This window comes from Lathamus discolor, chromosome 1 (assembly GCF_037157495.1).
Source record: "Lathamus discolor isolate bLatDis1 chromosome 1, bLatDis1.hap1, whole genome shotgun sequence".
Classification (NCBI taxonomy): Eukaryota; Metazoa; Chordata; class Aves; order Psittaciformes; family Psittacidae; genus Lathamus; species Lathamus discolor.
In genome coordinates, this window is record NC_088884.1 from 43,017,166 (window position 1) to 43,043,978 (window position 26,813).

At 37.7% G+C, this 26,813-nt stretch overlaps 1 protein-coding gene across 5 annotated transcripts in view; it reads left to right on the forward strand.

Moving 5' to 3' along the window:
- The window catches only part of SYT1 (synaptotagmin 1), a 368,604-nt gene that overhangs the window by 100,914 nt on the left and 240,877 nt on the right, over nucleotides 1-26,813 (forward strand). The window lies entirely within an intron of this gene.

Here is a 26,813-nt window from a genome sequence, read left to right on the forward strand (position 1 = left end):
AAGAAGTTACAAAGTGAAAGAGAAGTTATGATTTTGATAAGACAGTTGAATGGATAAGAAGCAAGATATGAAGAGATCAGGAGAGGCTTACGCCAGGTGAGTAGGAGTTGAGCAGAAGGCAAGAAGATTATGATTACCAAGAAGGAAAGAATTTAGACTGTGGACAATATTTTTCACTTCATTAAAAAACAAAACCAAAAACAAAGCTGTTTTTTTTTTTTTTTTTTTGCTTGGTTGGTTGGTTGTTTTTTTGGTTTTTTGTTTTTTTTTTTTTTTTTAAGAAGGAAACACGTAAGTGAGGGGCAAGAGTTAATAAATATCCTGAGCCAGAGTGGAAACTTTCCTGGTAATCGGGCTAAGCACTGTGAAGAAGAGATGAGCTAGAATATAGGTAAAGGATTTAGAGAAGTCAAAGTTATTCTGGGGTAGCCGTAGTAAATTTGAGCTGCTAACAGGCCATTTAGAGTAATGCATTGGAAAGGAAGTCAAATATGTGGAACAGGGAACTCTCTGGTTGTGAAAAAGAGATGAGTCATTGACTCACAAATTATAGCTGAATCCATATAATATTCACCAGAGACAAGATTAAAAGGAGAAGAGCCCAGTCCAGTAGAGAAAAGAAGCTATAAGGCTGTAGTAGTTTAAGCCCAGCCGATAACTCAGAACCATGCAGCTGTTTGCTTCACCCCACTGCTTCAGCAAAAGCTGGATGAGCAAAAACTAAACTACAGGACCACAGATTCTGAAATAGATGTTTAGAAAATGAGTGTAGACAGTAATATAAGGCTGCAGAGGTGTTAGGATGGCAGGATTTAAGACTTAAGTAAGAATTGATCAGTGTGGTAGAAAACACTGGTGAGGAACAAGCAGGACATGCATTTTATAAAGAGGCTGTAAAAATTGATTAAAAATGCTTCAGAAAGGTAAGGGATGAAGATACGGCTGTGAGATGAACAGTAAAATGGCAGACGGAATTGAAGATCCTTTACTTTAGAATGTGTATGGATCAGTAAGCAGAATCAGAGACTGTCAATAAACTGGATGATATAGGACCAATGGATGGAGTCAGATAGTGTAAGTATGGTAGTGTGATGAGCAACATGGTAGTAGGGCTAAAGGAGGATGCTTTAGTGAATAAACACAAAAACAATGAAAGAAAAGGCAAAGGAGGGAAAAAATAAGTCTATTTATTTTCTTTCACTTAAAAGCCTGAGACACCAAAAAGGTTACAAAAAGAGATGGTACAGTAATAGGTTCTGCTTTTCAGTGTTCAGCCATGGAAAGGGAGTTTTGAAATACCAAACAATTATTGTGTAATTAAAGATTCAGGCATGTAACACTCAAAACCAACCCCAATCACTCTGACTATAATTTAGCACATGTGGAAGTTGAGGAACAATACAGATTCACCAACTCCATCCAGCTGCCTTTGGACGGATGCATTTGGTTTGCCAGCTGGGAAATAGTGCTACTGAATATATAAGCAGCTGTGAATCCTCTTAACAGTCTTCTCACTACCTTCATATGTTCCATTGCTTCTTGTGCAACATATAGAAGTATCATCTGCCTTTCTTTTTGTATATGACTTCCGTGTCCATCTTCCTGTCCTTATTTTTCATTCTGCTGCACTTATGATCTGTACAGTCCTATTTCAAGTTCACTGGTACTTTATGCTATCATTGTATTCTTCTTTAAGGTACTGAACAGGATCAGAACTCTTTTAAGCCTTTCATCATTAAGTAAACTTTTTATCTCCAGAGAAGCTCTTGAGGTCCTTCCTGTTAAAGAATTTGAATGTCCTTGACTTTAGTGTCCTGAACTGCTAATGACATTTCAAAACTGGTGTTTAAGATATGTCTATAGCCTGCATTTCGGAGTTGTTTAGCCTTCTTGTTAATTTCCAGCTCTGCTCTAAATAACAAATTCTGCCATCCTGTTTTAGATTCCAGTAACCAGTTTTTTCCATTTTCTTTGCCTCAGCAGCAGTGTTTTCTGACTAAATCAAGTAGCAAAATCAACTCCTAGTCAAAGTCATCCATTTCTACAAATGGGTAGAACATTCCGACAGCTAACAGAGCAAAATGTTGCAAAACCTAAATAGGTTGTGTTTACAGCAGTTGCTTAAGCAGTTACTGAAAATTTTAATACCTCAATGTATTATTCCCTTCTAAATGAATATGCCTTCTGGGAAAGTTTGTCTTGAGACAAATAAATGTTTTGAGCATGGAGAAAAGTAGCCTGTAGGTCAAAGGCTGAACAGTTCAATTTGTCTGAGCATGTTTCCTTTGCAGTGTAAGTATTTAATTTTTGAAAAGATACCAGCCTGTAACTTGCTGAGAGAAATTTTGGTTCTGAGTTCAGATTTCCCTTAATGCTGCTACAGCTTTATCACCTCATACATTCCTCTTCCTAACAGAATACACTAGTTCTTCCTTTAAGTCTGATCCTTTCTTATGTCTGTTAGAAAATTGCCTTGGTCATATTTTTTTCCTATTGAAAAGGTAAATGGCGAAGTCATTTTTATCTTCTTTGTGTTAAGGAAAGCTCAGAGACTAAGCCTTTAAAATCATATATACTAGTACTGCAAAGGTTGAAACCTAGAAAAGTTATTTACAGCGTCTGACACAAGGATTTTGTTTAATGGAACAATTATTTATCTTGATTTATAAATAATCCCTTCACTTATGCGTCCTGAGACCATAGTACCTTTTTCAAACAGCCGTTACATGTGAGACTGTACAGATGACCACTACTGCTTTTTTCCGTGTTACCTGAAATGTGATATACAGGTCTGTGTTGGTCTCAGTATGCTTTCACCAAATGGTGCAACGCTTCCTGTATTAAATGTCATGCTACTGTTATCCCCCCATATTTGTATTCTGCTTAGTCTTCCTCAGTCTAGCAATACTTTTCTTATTACATTCTTTTTATTTACAAATCATATTCACGAAGTTTATTTAATTACTTGTAGCCAATTTTTTGTGTATTAATACAAATGATAAAAATATTACATTAGAGTATTACAAACCCAACAGTGTACTAAGGAAGGGGTTTTATCATCTGCTAAGTTTATGTCATTTACAGGAAACTAGTTTGAACAGAAGGAAGAGCAGCATTTTAAATTTTATTTTTCATTTTTTAATACTTAGGGTATTTTATTCAAAACAACAATAAAATCTGGAAATGTTAAATTCTTCTTTCAACATGCTACATACTCTTCAAGCGCTGTTGTTACTGTTACTGCACAAGTTTCACTGCTGGCAGTGTCAAACACATTTAGCGCAAGCACCTCTGTGCAAGCTAATGTCTAACGCTAATGTCTGTGTTGATAACCCTGTACTGATCCTAGAAGATACTTGTAACTGGGATTAAAAGTGTGGTGTTGTGCTTTGGGTTTGGGGTTTAGATTTGCCTGGGTTTTGTTTTGTTGGCTGGTTGGTTAGGGTGTTTTGTGTTTTTTTGTTGGTTCTCCCCCCCAAACATACGTCTGTCCTTTAAATAGCATTGCCCATATTTAAACAGCTGTGATCTTCAGCTGAGTGTCTTTTGTGCTGTCTACAACTACAATGCTGTGCAAAATGGCTGTTCTATTTAATGTAATGAGGGTAGCTTTTAGAGTAAATAGGCAGGTTTTTCAAAATCAGAATCAATTAGCCAGTATTAGCCAACAACAGCGGTTCTCAGACATGGGCCTGTCACTGACTCACATGTTTGAGGTAAAAATTAATGAGTATTTGAGTAAAAAACATTCAAATTTACAAAAAAAAAAAATAATCTGATGTGGACCTTGTAGATATCTTGAAAGCAAAATTTTGCATTTTCTTTTTGCTTAGAGTCTTACAATATATATATAATTAGTTAGGGCATCCACAATAAAAATGTTTTTTTTTTGTAGCTCAAGCAAAATTGAATTTCCATTTCTTCCATTCCTTCCTCCCCCCCCCCCCCCCCATTTTGCTAGAAATTTCCATGGTGGTAGTATCCTTTCTGAGAGCTTTTGAGCTTTTGGGGTAGGCTTTTGTGATTTGAAATATTCACTCTGAAACAGAAAAGCTGCATAGAAATACAGTGAGAATACATCGAAACTTCTGAGGAGCTGCTGAAGCAGTCCAGTCAAGTGGATTCCCCATGGTTTCTTTCTGCCTATCAGCTTAGTGTCCACTGCATGTCTTCTGTAAAACCGTGCTTTTCTTCTCCTTTCTCCCATTACCTAGTGGATCTTCCAAGTGGACACAGAATTCTGCCTGAGTTCCTCTCAGCTGGAATACCAGCTTTCATCTCTCAGCTGGGTAACTAGAGTTCACAGCATCCATGCAAGTGCATAGTAAAAAAAAATCTCCCCTTCAGGTTTTGAACAGTTCAAACTCCAAACTCTGCTTGTGATACATATTTATTTGCCTGCTTTAAAAAAATGTAGAATTACTTTTTATGAACAACTTTAACCATGCAAATGTATCCTCCAAAACATTCATGGTCTCCACTGTGTATATGAAATTCTGATGTCGTATTAATAACTTAGTGTGACAGATGGTTCAACTAAGGGACAAAAGTACGGGGTACAATATTTCTAAACTTCCTGCTGCTTGACTTTGCATCTTTGATAAAATCGTTGCTTAATATTTGTTTAATCCATATATGTCTGTAAGCACTTCTGCGTGTTGATTGAGTAGCCTATATGTATTGGACTAAGAGTTCCCTATTGCTTCTCTATAAAATATAATCTCCTTAAGGTAACTAATAAATGACTGTATTTGAGCAAGTAGCTAACTTAAGTCCAATGGTTGATTAGGTGGATAGATAAAAGAGTTACTGGAGCCTGCATCATAGCTCATTGGCACAAACATTACAAATTACAGCATGTTACCAGTGTCTGCTGGAAGGTCTGTATCTGTAGAAGCAACCTGATGAATACTTAAGAGAACACTGTAGTGCTGTCTCCAAGTCTGCCCCCAGCAGCTTTCCTTAGTCAACTTTTTCCTTGCATTGCAGTAGACACAGAATGTGGGAAAGAATACAGGAAGGCTATTTGCCTCTTTATTTGTATAAAATATTTTCCTTTTCTATACCTCATTTTAGTAGGAGCTATTTCACATTGCTATAAATAGAATAATCTTTTCTACCAATAATCTTACAAATTGCTTTAGAATGCCACACTTCACTGTGTAGTGACACTTGTACTCTGAGCTGCTGCAAAACTTCATTTTGTGAAACAAAACCCATGACACTTTACATGGCAAGAGAGTGAATAGTACATTCATAGCTCATATAGAATCTGACAGTGTAAAACTAAACCAAATTATTTGGAAGGTCATTTCTCTTTTTCGTTGACCTTGATATTAATAATGTTTACGCCCTGGAATGTAAATGAAATATGTTACCAAGGTCTTTCTCCATCAAAATAAATTAACAGCTTTTTAATTTACCAATCTGTGAACTTTGGTTATTTTGAAACATATAATTTCAATCTACCTAAATCAATTTAACCAGGGACAAGGCTAGGATGTGACTCATTTGCTTCATGCCAGTGGGTAGCATTATGCTGCTAAAGGGTGAAATTCTGACAGATTTGTGTGCCTGAAAAATTTCTTGGCCATTTTCAGTTGACAAAATTCCCGCAGCAGGTAATGTTCAAGCGTGGGATCCAGTGTGTGAAAAAGATCTCATCTGAGGGAAATGTGCACGTTATTCATGCTCAAGGCTACTGGGACAATTCCTTCCAATAATTCTTCCATTAACCCCAAGATATTCTTTCTTTTTCATGTAGCTCTACTTTGTAACAACAAGAGGAACCTGAATTATGAAACTTTGGTGATTGTAGAAATAGAAGTTGGCAATATAAAAAACTGTTCTTCAATTGCCAACAGATAAAGAAACACAATTACATGGAGTCAGCACAGAGTCAAACTATGATATCTGTTCTCATTGCTTGGTTCTACAAAGAGCAGGTTGAAAGGGACTGAGTAATTCTGAGACGGAAGGCAGTCAGCACTTCTTGTAAAGAGCTTTCAGGCTTTCAATTAGGAAAATTATTCTTGTCTTTACCTTGTTCTGTTCCCTCTTTCATGGCAGTGAGGTGGAATCCTGGCCTGAAAAAAGTACAGTTTCTGTGCCTGGCATCGTAAGTCAAGCTTTCCGTATGTACGCTACCACATACTGATACCAGCAACATAGTAGCTAGGGTTGGAATATAACCATGCTATACTTAGTGCAAAAATACCTAGCAAAAAATCGCTTTTATATTTCTGTAATTTTATATTGCAAAAATCAACAGGTCATGTATTATGAGATCTACATTCTTAAGTGTATGCTGAACTGACCAGTTTCTTCTCATGTCCACTAGTTTTTCAATAAAATGGGGATCACTTTTTACAAGCTTGAAAATAGAAATCAGTATGGTCATATCTGAAAAGATAGGATAGACTATTAGGAAAATCTGTTTTGTTTCTGTATTTTGAATAGATTTTTAAGATGTGTCCTTTTATTAAGCAAATTCTTGAGAGTAATACTTCAGGATGGCTTGAGACTAATGAATATGAACTGCATTTGATTTCAACATATGTGATATTATGATCCCACCATGGCCCTCAATGAAAGACTGATTAATGTGCAGCCTGGTTCAGTTGTTCATCTTTCATTTTGAGATTCTGTTCTCTACCACATACTACATGTCACAAAAAAGAAATGTTTTTATATTGTCACTGTTGTACATTGCCAATTTAATGTGAACATGACCTCTAACTAGAGAGGTATGTTTGCATACTTAAAAATACTGCATACTGTTAGTTCTGCCTCCCACATCACCTTGTAGTGTACCCCTACAGCCTGTTGGCCTGCTCTGGTCACTTGAAACTGCAGGTTAGTTCTAATCTTTGCTTCCATGATAGGCAGTAGTTACATGGACCTAACATCATCAGTCTGGAAGTGCCATGTCTGCTAGAGGGATTTCATGCTTTCAGATAGTTGTGCAATCAGGGTAATAAATACTTGTTACCCATGCTAAAATCTATTGCTTGATTTAAAAAAATACTAGAAACCCACAGATTAACAGGTACCCACTGTGATTTTCAAGAGGTCTAGAGGTTCCAGATGATGTTCTTTTCCATGCCCAAATATAAATCAGCATTTTTTTCTGCTAAGGAAGGATGCTTAATATTCTGAAGTCAGGCATTTTTAAATAATTTCAGAATATAAAATCAAACTGTGAGAAATGCAAAATGATTTGCCATCATGTGTGTTTTCTGTGCAGAGAACTGAAGCAGTTGTGCAGGGATAGCAGTAAGTATGAACTATGAACATTTCTGGCTTTGTAGATTAATGCCACTGACCAGAATTATGAACTAGGGTGTTGAAACATCCACACTTTTACATTACAGTAGCTGAGGCATATATTCAGTAGCATAATAGCAGGAAAGAAAGTACTGGTACTAGAAGTTGCCTCTTTCTTGACGTGGGGGGAGGAGAAAAGAGGCAAATGGAAGAAGAAAAGTGAAGAGAAGGTAGGAAAGAGATAGAAAAGACCTTTTCCTAAAGGGAAGGATGACTCCTGTTGAACTAATGGAAGAGGCTGATATATCACATGACAGCAGCAGAGGTGGAGGTGAAGTAAAAACTGTATCTAAGCTGAAAGTGTGATATTCATTAGGCCTGGAACATCATTGCTTCTTGCCCAGGACAGGAACTGAGCAGAAAGAGGACAGAACAGATCTGTAGTGGAAGAGATTGATTTGGTCCGAGCTTTTCACCCAAGGGCATTCAGACTGAACGGAAATAGAAATGGAATTAGGAGTTGATAGGTCAGAAGATGAATGGAAGAGGAGGAAGGATTGCAAAATATATGTTCATTGAGCTGAAAATAGCTGTGTATTGTTTTAAAAGGAATCTCATATTTCATGAAATCCATCAGATTTGTCCTGACCTCGAAGCATAAATCTCTTGTAAAATCTGACCTAGCAGAGAACTAACAGACGATTTACTTTTTGTGAGTACAAGATGTCCTTTCAGTCCCAGAGCAATGTTGTCAGTGCTATTAACACATTTATCTAAAAGAGTTTATTTTCAACAAAATCAAAATAGAAATCACTATCCAAGCCTCATTTTAAAAAAGCCAAATTAGCTAAATAAAACTAAACCAATATTTTTTTCTATCACAGTGTATAGAAACTTCCATTTCTTAAAAGTTAGTTTAAAAAAGTCAATTAAAAAATGTCTCAGATAAAGAGAGTATGAATCTTTGATTTTTCTGTCGTGAAACTGTATAATGTGCAAGGCTAAGCATCCAAAGAAAATGGATGGGTTTTGGGCAATTGATAGCAGTGAGTATTGCTATATTATTATATTATGCAATATTATTATTGCTGTTGGCAATACCAATGCTTCTTAAAAAGATCGTCTAGTTCCAACCCCCCTGCCATGGGCAGGAACACCTTCCACTCAACCAGGTAACTAAAAGAGGAGGAGCATTATAATACAGAGTGTATTACTTCTATGGCTGTGACTAACTCTGCATTGTGATCCAACCTTTCTTGTACAAGGGGAATATACAAACCCAAATCAAAAAGACAACCCTTAAAACAACATTTCAGGTAATTGGTTAAATGTCAAGCACTCCTCAGGCTTTAAGATTTATGATACTTCTTATACAGTAGGTAGCTAGAGAATGGAAGCATACAGGATTATCTAAAGCGATGTCTACTTTCAAATAATTGCTTCAGGTACTGGAAGGCTGCTATGAGGTCTCCACGCAGCCTTCTCTTCTCCAGGCTGAACAGCCCCAACTTCCTCACCCTGTCTTAATACGGGAGGTGCTTCAGTCCCCTGATCATCCTCGTGGCCCTCCTCTGCACTTGTTCCAACACTTCCATGTCCTTTTTATGTTGAGGACACCAGAACTGCACACAATACTCCAGGTGAGGTCTCACAAGAGCAGAGTAGAGGGGCAGGATCACCTCCTTCGACCTCCTGGTCACGCTTCTTTTGATGCAGCCCAGGATACGGTTGGCTTTCTGGGCTGCGACCGCACACTGAAGCTGGCTCATGTTCATTTTCTCATCGACCAGCACCCCCAAGTCCTTCTCCGCAGGGCTGCTCTGAATCTCTTCTTTGCCCAACCTGTAGCTGTGCCTGGGATTGCTCTGACCCAGGTATAGGACCTTGCACTTGGCATGGTTGAACTTTATAAGGTTGGCATCAGCCCACCTCATAAGCGTGTCAAGGTCCCTCTGGATGGCAACTAAATAGACTCATAAACTTAATAGATTCATTTGGATATTAAAATTAGTTATTTGAAATGCCTTTCATGTATTTGAATATTTACAGGTTTTATTACAAATTATTCATTTTTATTTAGAAAGGAATGAGGAATGACCTTCAGGCATTTTTTCCTAAAAGAGCTGATTTGCCGCATCTGATCCTGCTAAGGTTGAAATGAGTTTTAAAGAATTTGAATACTCTCATTGGCTTCATTTTCTTGAAGATTCAAATTTAAGTGTAGGAATATGTATCTTGTATAGGAAGAGATGGATAAGAAAATTCAAATGTAAGTGTATACACCTGTGTTACTTATTCATCTTTTCTAACTCAAGTACTTTCCTCTTAATATATCAGATAGTTCTCAAATAAGGTAAAAGATCATGGATGGAGATAATTTTGAGGGGAAAGATCACATGAAGCAATTGAGGGTGTCAGAGTTTGCTCTCTAATACTTATTTTTTTTTTTTTAATCTACCCAAACTTAATTATATTTCCCGAACTTAGTTTGAGAAAGTGGAAGACAAAGACTTTATGAGAAAAGCCCAGTTTAGTGGTGGTTTTTTTTTTTCTTTAAAAGTTACTGTTGTGTCTTTGAAAGAGCAAGGTTAATCGTCACAGAACATTTTGAAAATATGTCATTTTTAATTTTGGAGTTAGATACTAGTTGATGAGTATCTGCTTACAGTTTTAACGTTTTGAAGAGAGAGAAAACAAATCTCTAAAGTAATCTAAAATCACCTCTTTTTATCTATATAATCATTAGAGAACAATGGTAAGGCATTTTGGTCAGTCAGAGATACCAAGGAGTGTAGCCAAAAGTTAACAACTGAACAATATGGTGAGCCTAGGAGGTACATAACCAGTACTGACAAGGTGGACAATAGGGTATTTAGAGTCGCTGTAAGGAAGATCCTGCCTCTGTTGCATGCTGCTGTTACAGGAATTTTTAGCATTTTTTGTTTGCCTTTTACTGAAATACTGGGTGTGGAATTAATTTCAGGAAGAGAGAGAAGCATGCAGAAACTAATATGATTGTCTCATGTGAAAACTATGTCTGATGGTACAAGATAATAATACTTGGGATAGATTATCTGTCTCAGGGCATGCGTGGTCCATGCGCAGAATTAAATCAATGCAGCTATCAAAAATCAAAACTAAGCATCCCTGAGTAGAAAAACCAAGCATAATTAAAATGCAGTGATTTTTGTTGTTGATTTATTGTGAGAGAGTATCTGGGCTTTTCCCACCAAATTTTACCATTATGCCTCTCTTCTAGCCTGACTTTGAGTACTGCTTAGTGATTCTGTTATACAAACATATGTTTAAGTACAGAAGTAATCTCAGAGGTTTCCAGACTACTAAAATTAGTTGAGTATGTGCTTAAGCATCTTGTTGAGTGTCTTTACCTCTCCACAAGCTACAGCTATTGTTTAGAGAATTTGGCATATCACAGGAAAATGCCTTCTGATCATGCTAAACTAATTAAATATAAAGCAAATAGCTGTTTCGTGATCTGGGGGGAAGCATATATGTTCACAGCTGAGCAGTGAATTAAGTTAACCTGCCAAACATAAAGCTGACAAACCAAACATTTAGTTTGCTAACTCCTTAAAAATGAGAAGGAATATTACCTAGTGAAAGGAACAAAGAGAGCTAGTGAGAGGCACAAAGGGAGCTTCGGAATGCAGTGTTATGCCTTATGAAGACTGCACAGACTAATATTACTGGCCCATGGTAGAATCTGGTGAAGGAAACTGGGCCCTCATCTTACGACATTTGGGTGTTCTTGAGCTCTCCTACATCCTTCCAGCAGCTTGGCTTAGACGTTTACGTAGCTTTTGGCTCCTTGAATGAAAAGTGTCAAGTGTTTCAGGGTAGTAGGCTGCATAGTATTGCCTCATGGATATACTCTCGATGCATAGTCAGTAACTGACAGCTGATAATTTCATTTGTTTCTGGCTCCTTCATTATTTGAAAAAAGTTAGCCGCTTCATTCTGGGTACAAGGGCAGGTAGTGATAGGACAAGGGGCAATGGGCAATGGCTTTAAACTGAAAGAGGGTAGATTTAGACTAAACATTAGGAAGAAGTTCTTCCCTGTGAGGGTGGTGAGGCACTGTCACAGGGTGCCCAGAGAAGCTGTGGCTGCCCCATCCCTGGCAGTGTTCACGGCCAGCTTGGATGGCACTTTTAGTTACCTGGTTGAGTGTAAGGTGTCCCTGCTCGTAGCAGGGGGGTTGGAACTGGATGATCTTTTTAAGGTCCCTTACAACCCAAAATGTTCTATGATTCTATGATACGATTCTACTGTAACAGAATAATATTTGTATTTATCAGGTTTGATAAAAAAATCCTGACATAAAGTTTTCTATTCATGTTTGGAACAGTAGTGTAAGTAAAACACTGTTTCTAGTAAACAGGCTTGTGGTACAGAATATGCCAAATCAATACGCTTAGCAGACTTCCAGAAGAGATGTTCCTGTACTGCTGAAGCATAGCCTTTTGCCTCCTGCCAAGGTAATTATCCCCATCAATGACAGTATCTTTCAGTGTCTATTTTAGTTACATTGCTTAAGCCTTCAGAAGGCATCCAGGCAAATAAACACCTAGAACCCTGTTAAAGACTCTCTCACTCAGTCTCTATGTGCCATACCCAGGCAGGAGCGCATGATCTTCCTTTGTTATTCTTATGCCCTAAATTCTGTAGTGTTTGTTACAGTTGTTATTTCAGAATGGTACAGTGACCTAAGTGAAGGTTTTCACACAGCCTGGACATCAAAGGCCTCACTGGTTTTGGCATAGTGATATAAATCTTTTAACTGCTACCAAGAAGCCATCTAAAATGGGATTATCTCCTCTCTTCACTCGCGTATTTCAAGACTCTGTAGCCCAGTATCTTAGTTATGTGTGCTCCATTAAGAAGATATATTTTGTGGTATAATGTCACATGATATTATATTCTAAATACCTTTCTATATATTCAGAAATTGCAACAATTAAATTTTAATGTGTTTTTTATTCATGTATTCAGTTTTATGCCCATACTGATGTGACTGCACTGTTACCCAAAGTAAATATTTCTGCCTCAATCTTTAAATTATACAAAGAATATAATTTGTGTCTGCCATAAGCGTACGTATGGTCTTCACCCAGTTGTTGTTTGGGGCACTTTAGTTCATAAGCAAAAGTCTCCAAATAAATCCAAAACCACTATATGCAACAGAGTTGGAGCTTGGCTTTCTGGGGGCAGTGTGTAAAGAAAGGGGGGATATATGTGTGAGTGGATACAGCTTGACAGACATACCTGCCTGCAAATACAGATATATGACTATACATAAGGTAGTGTGATTTCAATTAGGAATACTGAACATAAAAATTCCTTATCTTAGTATTTTTAAAAATTCTCTATGAAAGTGAAACATAGAACATTAAACAATTTTGAATTGTTACTGAATTCACTTTGTTATGTTTAAACAATCCAGCAAATACTGGGAACTGACAGAAAACACTTTCAACAGTCTTGCAATCTTTGGCCTTGTACTACTTCTTCATCTTTGTTTAAACCACTCCATTTAAGAGTACGTTTACTTTTTAGCTGAGTAATCCCTATGCTGGTGAAGAGATACTACTTTGGGATTTAGCAGGATAAATGTCGTATTAATAGTCATGGCGGGTGCACCACATGAAGTATATTATCAAACGTGTTGTTTCTTTGTAAAACAGCCTTGCCCAGGGTCAAATGTGATGAGCCCTCTACAGATGAGTAGTGAGAGGGACTTGTAGCTTCAGTGAAAGCTGTAAAACATGGTGAAGAAATTGAAGAGAGGGATAAAAAAATTCCAGTTTGTAATGCCTTATAAAAGCAATCTTAAAGTGTTAGAGCCAGAGGATAACTTAGACTGTCCTGTAATTTAATTCTGGAAATCAAACAAAGTTCCAGAGGTGCAAACATTCAGTCCCCGTGGCAAACAGTTCAGTAATGCAAAGGTGAGATTTTTGAAAACACTCAGGGTTGCCTTGATTCTCTCCGACTGCAGTCAACATTTTAATAGACATAAAAGCTAAAATCCAGTCCCATAGTCTGATCCTTGTAAGTACTGCAGCAAACTTAAAAGTGGCGCATTTAGTCAAAATACTACAGACTTTAATCCTCCAACCTCCTTCAGGAGTAGAATATTATTGTCTCTGCATTGTTAGTAGGGAAACTGAACAGTGACTTAAACATGGTATCAGAGGAAGTCAGAGACCAATCCAGGATTACAACTCTAGAGTTCTTGACTTCTAACCCTGTATTAGCTCCAGTAATTCCACTTGCCTCCACGATAAAAGCTTGGGTATTGAGAAGTGAAAACAATAAAATAAATATAATTAGTTCTGCTAGTCCTCAGTTCAACTATTTTAAGATGATTTCAGCTATCTACTTAATCATGCTCTTCCTAGTCCAGATTTAAATTTCATGCACAGCTGAACTTTACTGTTTCCCTTAAAATATTTTAGAGCAAAAGAAGGGGTTTTTGGTATCCAGCCAGTGTTCTCTTTTGCTGTTCTATGCTGTTATACTTGCTTACAGTGCTGTTCATGGGCCAAATACTATCCAAACTTCAGTCTTTCAGATTCAGTCTTCCTTTCTTCAGCCTTTATTTTTTTAACAGTACCTGTCTGCCTGCCTCATTTCTTCAAAATCTACATTTTGAGGTCCCTCTTTGCTTTTCTGAACATTTTCAGTGATCCGTTCAAATGTGTCATTATTCATATTTGCAAAACAAAAAGTGAAAGCAGATGTAACTTTTCCACAGGCTGAGATAAGGTCATTCTCTGTAATTTGCATGGAAGATAGCAGATGAAAGACCCCAAATCAGATTAGTGTGGTCTGTTGTTACATCTCATTCCAAACTTATATTTAGGAGAGAGCACTGGGTAAATTACAAGACAGTAGATCTGGATTTTGTGTCAAGCAAGAACTTTTTTGCAGTTAGGGTAACTTCTCTGCTTCGTTTTTACCTGTTCATAGGCAAAACTAGATATAAAAGTACTTTAACATGTTTTCTTTGGTATTTTATCTTCTCTCTGGCTTTTACTGGTTTCTAATTTTACATGGACTTTTTGTCTTGAATTTCCTGATCTATGGACTGAGCTTCTAGAAAATAGTTAATAGAGGCATTTATTTTACTGATTTATATCCATGTACCTGAATTCACTCTTAATGTTCCTGTTTTAAGCTATCAACTTGTTCTTTTCATAAAGCAACATTTCACATTGCATCCTAAAATCTCCATGTATCACAGAGCTTTGGTGAAGACTGACACTGCTGTGGATTGTGTTATTGCATTCTAGGGGAATTAATTTTGCCTAAAAGCCCACATGGTTATACTTGAGACAGGACTGTAACCTTATAGGCAAAATGCTGATTTTTGTCAAAAGGAAAAGAAACTGACAGTCAGCTCTGTCAGAGTATGTTTAACACACATATTTAATGTCACTGCAAAGCACAGATTAGAAAATTGTCTGTATACTTCATAAATGATAGTAGAAACTGATTAAAGCAATTGATAGTGCCCTCTGCAATGAAGTATTTATGGTCATTACATGACTGCCACAAAGCATCTGTCAGCGTCAGAATCTGCTGATTTGTTGACGGGCACTTTTAAGTTCTCTTTTTACAAAAACTCATATTATGGGCTTCCTTGAACTAGATGATCTTTAACAGATACTTCGTTTTTGCCAGATGCTGAAATGCAATTTTAGATGCATCATGTGGTGTTTTCTTGATTTGTTTAAAATCCATGCTGAGAGATGCTGAAATAATCATTTTGCGTAGTGACGCCTGTTACACTGTCCCTTCCTGTCTGTGAATGCAGTTATGCTCTCATCTGACTGTTAACAAAAGCTACATTTGCATGCACCTTCCTACTCATGAACTATTTGCCTATATGTGCTTTGTATAAAGAATTAAAATAAGCTTAAAATAAGCTTAATGATACTAGTTCTTCATTGGATCATTCAGCAGAGAACTTAAGTGTTTCAGCATTAAGCAGCTTCCCTCTGTTGGGGTTGCTCTGAGATCTGTGTCATTACAGCAGTTTGATATAGATCAAAGAAGGAAGAATGATAATAAGAAGGAAGAATAAGAGTCAGAAGAATAAGAAGGAAGGGGGCTAAATCCCCCTCCAGAGCTAGACTGACTACAGAATTGAGGAGGGACCTGCGGGAACTGGACAAAAGGACTAGAAGTCTCATAACCTAACCACAGTGTTGCTCCCCTGGATTAGGCTAGCATAAATTTGCTTTCTCTATGCCCCTCCTTAAATGTCTGATACAGCCTGGTTTGAGAATATATTGCAGTAGTAGGTGTTCAGTGGCCAGGCTAGCTTTGTCAGTTAGAAAAACAGATAAGGCCCATTTTGGATAATGATGTTCTCTGTTGAGGTAGAGTGTGTCCTGCCTCCAGATGATTCAGACATTTGTTATGTTTTCTGACTTTCTGCTTCTGCCTCTTCTGGGCCATGGGTAGTACAGATTGCTTTTGTTTTATAGTCTTAGCTAATGTGTTTGCAAATTGCAGTGAAAGAATCTCAGAAAATTACCCTATACATCAGCTGAGACAGAACAAATGGTTTTTCCCTTCAGACTGCTCGGGCGTTCTGTGTGAGTACAAATCAGTAGTTTTTATGAAGTGGCTAAAGTTTTGTCTGAATAAGCTGTATTTCAGAGAACCTAATAATAAAAAATTAAACAGGTTTCCTCAAGATGGCTAGGAAGATTAAATTAAAGGGTGGTTTACGTTAACATTTGGATCTACAAAGAGTAAGAAATACTGCTATGTGGAATGCTTTGCTTCATTAGCAAAAGTAGCCCAATTAAAATATTTGCCATATGTTTTTTTTTTAGGGATTTCAAATAAACCTTTCTTGAATTTTCCTTGATTCAGAGATGCTAACATTAAATGTGACACATGAGATAGTAATTATTTGATTTTCACTAAATAGACATTTCCATTAGGTTCCTTCTGGCAATATCTATCTGAGGAAGTTGATTTTATAGCCAAATGCAATATCAAGATGTCTTTTCTTTACTCAACTATGTAAGGAACAATAATGGTAACTACCTCTTTTAATGTTCCTAGCCATCTGTACCTTGACACTCTGCAGTGTCTGAGTGTCTGCTGCTTTTTGATTAGGCTATCAGATTTGCTGAATGTGGATGTGATGCTTCCTTTTTTTCCATTCATGGAGACTTGCAACACCACCACTTGTCTTTTATCCTGCTTTTTGTAATAATATCTTTTCATGTAATCTGTAAGGATTGGCTGTTAAGCTCTTCTGTCACAGCCCAGGGTGACACCTGTGATTAAAAGGTCTGCCTAAATTCCCCTATCTAGCTTTTTGCTTGTACTTTCTAGATGAAAAAAAGTCATGATGCTTCAGAGTTTCATCCCTAGGATTGGAAAATCAGATACATTTGTCAGGCATGTGCACATACTGTGTAAAGAAATGTTTTAAGATACTGAAATTATATCTCTAGGTAATGTTACACACGAATTTAGGCACAAATCTCTGCAGCAACAGGCTAGTTAAAACTTTTACTGTGCTTCCATGAGGGTGGAGATTACATTTACTTCAGATGCCAGCTGTACCCAATTCTTTGACCAGGGAAGGAAGCCAGGGTAGGAAGATGGTATGTTACTATGTGCCACTAAGTATGAAAAGTAGCAAGACTTAGACACACTACACTGAAACATCACTTGCGCTTGGTTAAGAGCCCTGACAACTAAATACTTTGCCTTGCGCAGCCAGCCAAGCTGGTGACCATTTGTCTGAGGGGTACTGAATTGTGCAGTGCTGCTGAGTTGGCTTAGCAGTTTCCGAGAATCGGGAACCATGGCCACTTATATACTGACCCTTTTCACAGTCTTTTCCTTTGTCCCTCAAGGTTCACTCTTATCATTTAGGTTATATGTTTCTTATAGGATCATAGAATAGTTTGGGTTGGAAGGCACCTTAAAGATCATCCAATTCCAACCCCCCTGCCATGGGCAGGGGCACCTTCTTCTAGACAGGTTGCTCAAAGCCACGCCAACCTGGCCTTGAACACTGCCAGGGATGGGGCAGCCAGTTCTCCTGATAATTTCCAGAAAGGGCCCACATTGTCCCTAGTCCGTCTTTTATTCGCAGTGTACCTATAGAATCCCTTCCTGTTATCTTTCACATCCCTAACCAAGTATAATTCTAACTGGGCCTTAGCTTTCCTAACCTGGTCCATAGCTTCCCAGACAGCATCCCTGTATTCTTCCCAGGCCACCTGTCCTTGCTTCCACCTTTTATAAGCCTATTTTATAAATCTGTTTTATTAATCCATTTTATTTTTTGTTCCTTTGTACAACAGAACCAAGGTGCACTTTTTAACAATTGCTGAAGGGTTTTTTTACTAACTGTAAGAAGGGCTAATGTTCTAATATGCTGAGGAGGACAAAGAACATGGGACAAGATGGGTTCATATTTTCCAGCAGACTTTGTGATGTTTATGCAACAGACAGTCGTAATCCATTCTTGTGACTAATACATCAAAGGACGAAATTGAACTTTTAATTTCTTTAACATAAGTAATTAGAAGACTGAAAACATTTTCTGATTTTTAACTAATTGCTCATGTTTTCGTCATCCTAATTGTCTAGCCATAAGGTGGTAAAGTATTTCCACTGATGATGGTTTGCTGGCTGCTTTCTTAGGATAAAGTTAATGCTAAACTATAATAGAGTGATTGGAAACATCTTTTGATAAATGAATTATTAAAGTATTATATGTTGTAACTGTAAAGAAATCTTTAAAGTCTTCAAGTATGATTACTTTATTTAATGATCCTATTATTACTAAATTCTAGTACCAGTACAGAAGATTAGTGCTTTCAATTTGGTTCCTGATTCTGAGTTTTTAATTCTTTGCTGCTGCTGACCACAGAAAGGTACAATGTATCATCTCTCCTTGTAAAGAGAAATCTTAATTTAAATTGATAACATTTAATTAGTTTAAAATGTGGTTCACAAAAAGGTAAAACCAACTGTGAGCATGTGAGTAGTGAAATTTCAGATGGAGGTTCAAAACAGTAGTCTTGAGATATAAAGCCCACAGATAGCTAGAGAATTGTGAAAGGGAGAAGAGAGCTGTTGGTGTAGAACAAAGGATGTTTCTTGGTGGGCACAGAGCAAGCAGCATTAAAACGAAAGTGAGAGATATGGAGAGCAGGTTCAGAAATTGATTTGCCTTTTTTTATAGGTTTTGTTTTGCTGCTTGCCAGAAATCTGAGCAGTATGTAGGCTGCCACTTCTTGGATTAGTAAAGCAAGGGATAGTCATTAATTTGGTTTTGTCTGTATTTAGACATGCTAGAATGTCATATTTCTTTTTAATAATTCTCTTTAGGAGAATTAAAATAGCAGCATGAATAAAAATTACAGTATGCTGGATCTCCAGGATGCTGGAGAGAGACTCTTCATCAGGGACTGTAGTGATAGGACAAGGGGTAATGGGTTTAAACTAAAACAGGAGAAGTTCACGTTGAATATAAGAAAAGATCTTTACTGTGAGGATGCTGAGGTACTGGAACAGGTTGCCCAAAGAAGTAGTAAATGGTCTATCCCTGGCAGTGTTCAAGGCCAGGTCGGACAGAGCCTTGGGTGACATAATCGAGTGTAAGGCATCCCTGCCTGGGGCAGGGCTGTTGGAACTAGATGATCTTAAGGTCGTTTCTAACCCTGACCATTCTATGATTGTATATGAGAGAAAATGTGGTCTGATATTACACCAAGGGTGAATTATCATCTTTTAGCGTACATATCCATGTAAACCTCAGAGTAAGTCTGTTTAGGATTTTCTCTTACTCTCTACAAAGTTAAATTTGAAGGGATGCATTTAAATGGCCAGCAAATATTGATGTTGTTGACAGTATGAGTCTCTTTAGCGTAATATAAAAATGTTATCAGAACAGCTTGTTTGCAGATTACATTGCTTCATCTGCTGAAGGGCTGATACTCAGCATCAGGTTTTATGGGTGAACTGCTTGCCCAGATTACTGCATTTTTGTAAGGTAGAATTGAGAAATAAATTTTAAAAACCCTCATGCCAGACTTGCAGAACAAAAAGACCAGCAGTGTTACGTAACGTATAATCACTTCCTGCAGTGTCTGTTGCAGCAGGTTCTCTCGTCCTGTGATAAAAGCAATTAGATTTTGAATCTCCAAACAGTGGAATGCAGCCGAGTGTGTATCGAAGGTTCTGAAGTTCTTCAAAGTGTTTACAGTTAGATGGCTTGTGTTAGTTCCATAAAATGCTTCAGCTGTTAATGTAAAGATCTGTGTTATCTTTCTAGGAAGGACCTGGAGACTGATTAAAAACCTTCACTGTGCTTTTAAATAAATCTTGGTCTATAGCTGTAGGAAGAAATCTAAATATGGCTTCTGAAACCAATTTTGCTGTAAACTGTTTTCTTATCATTTCATATAAGCTAAGAAATCTCTTCTAAATAGTGTCATAAAGCAACTCATGGAAAAATGGATTAATTTTTTTTTTCCTAAAATGACTTAGAAAATGATGGGAGTTTTTTATCTTTTTGTGTAGGAAAGCCTGAAAATATTTGGAATTAAATCTGATGAAATGCCATGTCAGCAGTGTTGGTTGTTTCATGTGAAGCCTTGACAACTTTCACTTACGAAAATTAAGTTACACTCTGGTGTTCAAAGTTTTTAGGGCTTTTTATTGCTAACAAAAGTTAGTAGTATTTTCATGTGTTCATAGTTGCAAATGTAGGCTTCATGGAAAGTTTAAAAATTCTGCTGTTTTCTAAGATAATAACAGAGACATACCCAGCAGTCACAAAGCAGGAATGGCAAGCTCTGCACTGTGAAGGTTCTTCCCAGAACAGTTCCTGTGCGGCAGATGCAGTAAAGTGGTTGACGTGTCCCTATATAGTGTGAATACTTTCAGCTTGTCTACTTTAACCATCTGTCATATGCAGAGTCTGTGCCACATTTGGTGTTCATCCACATCTCATTTATACAGTAGAACCACAGTAGTTTCACTGTGAAATGGGTGTTGGTAGAGGAAGAGCCATACATTGTCAGTGGTAGATACAGGGAAAGATGTTAGTGATGCCAGAAATTCTGATGATCCTTTGTCATTCCTGCCTTTGGCAAAGAGTTGTCATAAGAACCGAAGCTCAAGTTGATTCAGATAACAATTTGTGACTGTATTGTCACTGGCCCTATTACCACCATTAATAGGGTTTCTTTCATGAAAAGAGAATCTTTTAGTGCCCACTCTTTCATGTGATAGTTTATTGATCACAAAGTTATGATACTGACCTAAGTGGGGTTGATTGAAATATCAGAGTGGATGGTTCTTTTGGCATCAAGCCAAGTGTAAGGGCAAAGCAGAAGCCAGAAAAAGCTGTTGTTGAGCAACAGAAGTGAATCCACCAGGACACCAAGAAGGGCAGCAAGACAAGTTTTGTGCAGTGCTAACAGGAGAAACAGAAGCTGAGAATGTGTGAAGCATTATGCAGCTGGGAGAGAGATGCAGGGGTGCTTGGGCAGCAGCTAGCACTTACTGAGTGTTAGTAGCTATTCTTTAGCCTGTGTATGAGTTGGGTGTAGCAGAAACACAGTACGTCAGATGAAGGTATGGAGCATAAGCAAGAAAAGGCTAGTCAATTTTCTTACAGAAAAAGGACCACAGAGCCTCTGTGGAGTTGAAATCCTTGGATCTTTAATCTGCCAAGAACTGAAATTTTGAGGAAGCCACAGGTAAGAAGCATCTTTGAGCATTAGGCAGCAGGTAACTATATGCAAGTGAACAGAGGCCAGAAAAAGCAGCTTAACTGCTAGTATTGTAAAAAAGACTACTAGAAACAAATTCTGCAGTAAGTAGAGTTGTTCACTTAGTAGAGAAATCCCTAGAGCTGAAAACTGTGTTTGACTTTAACCATAAGGGTCACATGGTAGGGATGGCTGAGCCACATCCCAACCATGGGGTGAGGATGGCTGAGCCACCGACTGAGGATGCACACAGGGTCTAAATACTGGTTTTGCCACTAGTGGCCACAGTAACACTGCATGTGTATTCTACTACACTGAAATATTTAAATACTGTCTGTCAAGACCTAAGAAAAAGTTGCAATCTACTTAATAACTGTAAACAGCTGTCCAAATGGCAGCTTCCTTATATAGGTACTCTGTCTTTACATACTGTGCTGAATAAATGCTCATGGGTGTGAATAAGGATGAGAGAATATCTCCTGCCCCACCAGGAAGTATGTGGTACAACCAGTATCTTTTTCATTATGTTGGTCTAAATTTCTCCCTTGTCATAAAAAATGGCTCCTTATCTTCATTTTTCTTTTTCATTTCCTGTTTCAGTGGTTGTTTCCTTTCCCTTAAGAAAACCAGAGGCATGTACCATTTCCCACAAACTTACTCCCTGTCTTTTTTTTCCTCCTAGTTTTTAGAGGACACATCTGAGATTTTTTTTTTTTTTCTTAAAGCCTACTGGACTGTTACAGTCCAAAATGTGAGTGCTGGTGGGTATATTTTTGTGTGGTGCTCACCATGTTACTCGCATTCTCTACAGTCTGAGAGGCTTTCCAGGGAAGAGGGTTGATAGAAATACTTAGCTTCCCTACCACTCTATATTCTCTGAACAGACTTTTAATGAAAATTTGCAGTAAAGACGCCTATAAGTACTGTTTTGGGGTTGTTTGGGTTTTTTGGTTTTTTTTTTTTTTGTTTTGTTTTTGGTGGGGTTTTTTGTTTGGTTTTGATTTTTTTTTTTTTCCACTTATGAGTTAGAGAACTTTTTATTCTGGAGTTTGATTTGCAGACTATCAAAAACTACTGAGTCTCCTTTCATTCATTATTTTGTAACTCGCTTGTCTCTGCACAATCACCTCTATCATGGTATGTGTACTTCTTTATCGAGTAATACATATTGGCTTTACTCTTCTGTACTGTTCCCCATCATTTCTTACTGGCAGGAAGGCAGGGTAATGGTTGTGAGGGGAAGAATGCTGTCATATAGTATATGGTAATGTAAAAGAGTGCTATTTAGGGGTTCGGGTTTTTTATATATATATGGAGGTGTATTTAAAATTAGTTTCTGTTTTGTTATAGTACAGGCCTGAATTCAGCTAGTAATGACCTCAATAGTGCCTGTTTTAATGTAATCCCTGCATGCTGACTGCCGTTCCAAGAATAAAAATTTAAGCCAAAAGATTTAATGAAATCCTTTGGGATTAGTGCTCACTGGGCTGGGGAAATTGCATATCAACCTTTTCTCTGTAATCTAACCGTATGACTTGGTATTTGAATAGGAGGGTGTCCAAGAGAGACAACTCTGACTTCATCAATAATTTACATTTTTGTAAGTTACAAACTTGGTATTTGGGATTCTGTTGCCATAGCAATCCATCTGGGCCTGAAGGGATAGTGTTCTAAGTGGTGGTTGTACAGGGATTCACAGTGTGTGCTTTAAATCCCTTCCAAACTAATCCTCAGATCTGTTCTGTGACTTATTTGAGGTTTTGTCAAAATCAATGTTACTCACAGTAAAAAGTTTATGCTGAGCAAATTAAGCCCATAAAATATTAGCTATGCATATCATTAAGGACTGTGAAGTTCATAATATATGGCAATTTCTGTTTCAGTATGCGAAACAATTAATAAATGCCCACAACTCCTTTTTTTTTTCAAAATACATTTAAATCTTTATACATTATGCAACTAGAAATTATCCACACTCTGTACTAGTTATTAGCTAATTTGAACCCCATAATCGAATCCTAGCCTCATTTTCCCAGATGTCAGTTCTGTTGTTTTATGGGATATCTGTGTATTCATAATGCTTTGTAACTTGCACTTTCAATTAATCTGATTTTCTCTCGTATCACAGAATCACGGAATGGTTTGGCTTGAAAAGCACCTTAAGATCATCTACTTCTAACCCCCCTGCCATGGGCAGGGATGCCTCACACTAGACCATGTCATCCAAGGCTCTGTCCAGCCTGGCCTTGAACACTGCCGGGATGGAGCATTTACCACTTCTTTGGCCAACCTTACCACCCTCACAGTAAAAAACTTCTTCCTTTTATTTAATCTGAACTTACCCTGTTTAAGTTTAAACCAATTACCCCTTGTTCTGTCCCTCCAGTCCTTGTAGACCCCCTTCAGATATTGGAAGGCTACTATGAGGTCTTCATGCATCCTTCTCTTTTCTAAAGTAGAGGATAAGCTCTGCAGTTTCCATTTTCATTTCTAACACTACTGGAGTTGGGTTTTGAGGCAGAGCTGCTAAATTCAGCAGGCTAAACACCAGCTGCTTCTTTTCTGAAGTTTGGTTTATATTTTCTTATTTTGCCACCCAAAATTATTATTCAAAACCTCCTATATAGGCCATGTAAATAGATGCTCTCAGGTTTGAAAGACAGTCAATAAAGTCCTCAGCAAACCAGCAAACCTAGGCTAAGTTTCAGCTCTGTCAAAACCAAAGCCCTTCTGAAACTGATTTCTAGAGCTTTTAGTTAACAAAAACATTGTCCACTTGTGCCCCCAAACTGTCACTAAACCATAATGACAATGTATTAGCAGCTCTTTATTATTCCAAAGTAAAAAGATTCGGTTTTCAAAATTATTCCTCAGTGTTTGAAGAGAAATACTCAAATAGCAGCCATATGCTCTGCTAATGAGGGTTGAGCCCATGATCCTGAACAGACAAAAATTGTTTCTTCATGGAGCTTGTGGAAGATCACACAGTTCTTTCTGGCTGTAAAATTAGTAATAAACTAAAGCAACTGCAGATGGCCTAAGAGATCTTGAGAAATCTTTAATTACCATGCAGCTTCCCTTTTGTCTTTTCCATTGCAGTCCACAATGAATAGTGAAGCTTGTAATAGAAGGGGCTTATTTTTGCCATGATTCTGTGATGCTAAAAATGTTCTTTGTCACCTTTAAGAAATGTAAATCTACTCTGCTTCTAAGTTAAAAAAGTTTCCTGAGAAAAACGGCCAAGAATCCGTTCCTTGCAGTGGAGTAGGGTTTTGTTTCGTGAGCAAAGATATGGAGGCATATTCTTAAATTCAGTGTGGTCGACTGCACTTTGTTTATTTTAGAGGTCCAGTTCTTCTACCCCAGCTTAATGGCACTGTTTTCATAACTAGTTGCCACTGAAAGTGACTGGGAACAGGCAGCTTAGAATGAATGAAAAGAAGCTTTGTTTTGATTGCTTTTGCATGTCCTCTACGACTAACTGAAGTTCAAGTTGATCATTTACATGATTACTTAGCCTAAAATTACATGCCCTGAAGTATCTTCTGTAGATACCATTTGTTAAATATTGATTATGCTTCAAAGGGATATTACAAGATGTATCCAGGCATATCAAAATGTGTTTCTGTTGGTATTTCCAATGGCTTCATTAGGAAAAGTCTTCCCTTGCAAATATTACTGAAATGAAAACGGAGCTTTGGAAGATACTAGTGGTATGACAGATGCTATTTGTAGCTCTGGAAATATAGTTGTCACTGCAGGGGTTCTCCTGCACTGGAGACCCACAGGAGTCTGTAACCAAGGGTTAATGAACTAATCTTCCAACACATCTCATAAAAAATAGCCTATGTTTAATAGTAAGTGATAGAAACATAGTTTAATTTCTCTGGTCATTTTTTGATCTTTCTCTAGAAATGCAAATCTTTCCTGTTTGTTTCTCTTTATATATTTTTAGCTCTGCAGATCCTTGGAAAGAGTGCTGCTATTCAGTCTCCTTGATAACTGTTAATTTTTATAGATTGGGTTTTAATTATTTATTCCAGATCTGCATTATGCTTTTCATATGTTTTAGAAATTCCATCTGTCAACTTCAAGGGAGCAGGCGGGCTGACTCTGCACTTAATGAAGCACCACACTTATTCATGGTTTCACTTACATTTGTTTCTCTAGCACATAACCTGTATTTCTGTTCAGTTAGTCCCAATTAATACTCAAGTAAACATCTGTCTCTCCCCTCCCCTACATTCCCCTCTCCTCTCCTCTCCTCCCCTCCATCCTCTCCTCTCCTCTCCTCTCCTCTCCTCTCCTCTCCTCTCCTCTCCTCTCCTCTCCTCTCCTCTCCTCTCCTCTCCTCTCCTCTCCTCTCCTCTCCTCTCCTCTCCTCTCCTCTCCTCTCCTCTCTCCCCTTTCCTCCCTTCCCTTTCCTCCCTCTCTTCTGTTTTTTTTCTCTATTTGCAGCAGAAGGAAATAGTTAAATCTTCTGAAAGGCTCAGTAATAATATGACACAGCTTGACACAGACAGCTTAGAGAAACAGGGGAAGATTGAGACAGTGTACCGCAGAGCAGGTGTGACTCTTGAGTGTTAATTTCTCTAAGGCACTTGCAGCTAGCTACCTCTACTCAAATGCAAGATGTACACAGAGACCTGAACCAAAACCCTGGCTCTCAACCCCAGGAGAAGGTTGGGATTAGAGCTTTTAATTGAAGCCTGTCTCTGAGTATATCTGAATTTCAAATCCTTCAGTTTGGGAAGGCTTGAATGAGAGGGGGAGGCAAAGTTTTGGTTGAACCACTTCAAGAGGTATTTGAGTACAGGAGTTGAGATTAGGTCTGTCATAACCTGTACCAGGATATTGATACAGCTAGTAAGGAACACTAAGCTGTGTAGGGCCTGTTAAGACTAATGTCAGCTGTATTACAAGCTCTGGGATAGAAATTAGTTGATCCCACAGCTGTGTTTTACACCGGCATCTGAATTATTCTAAACCTTTTGGAATTAGGGTTTCATGTATCATCCATCTAGCTTTGCATTGATCAGGTGCTCCAGAACCTCTCCACCAATGTCTAGGTCATAACAAAATAGGCTCTAAGATAGAAGAGTTCCAAAAAATTTAATAACAACATAATATTGTATGCTTAGGATACATGGAATATAGAGCCCTCAGCTCCATAGCTTTTACCTAACGGATTTGTTCAGTAGAGTGACATGCCAAGTGAGTGATGTCTGAGATATCATAAGTATTGACAGAACTATACAGAAGGCAATATGATTTTTTTTCTACAAAGAAGGGAAATTTTGATTTTTTTTAATCAGTTATGTTCTGAATCCTTTATTATTTGGGTCTTGAAGGATGGTTAATTTAGAGTGAGATGCTGAATGGAACAGTGATTGCCTTTTTTAAAGACTACAGTATGGCTTGATGTGATGTAGTCTGATAATTTGAGGTAACAGCAGTTTCATGTTCCTCTGAAAAAATGGATGTAAAATTAAAAATGCTTTTACCTGTCTTGGTAACTGTACATTTGTCTCTCTTTTTCAACTGCATCAGAATTGGTCATCTTCCCACTTAAGTGTTTGATGCTGCCTACTTTCATGTTGATGTTGCCCTTACTGCCCATGAGTCCAAATTTTCTTCCTTCTTTCATGCAACCTTTATTCATGAAAATTGTTAATAGCAAAAAAAAAAAAAAAAACAAAACCAAAGCTGGTATGCCGTTTTCCTTCAAATCCTGCCTTAAACCTTACCTCCGTTCTGATG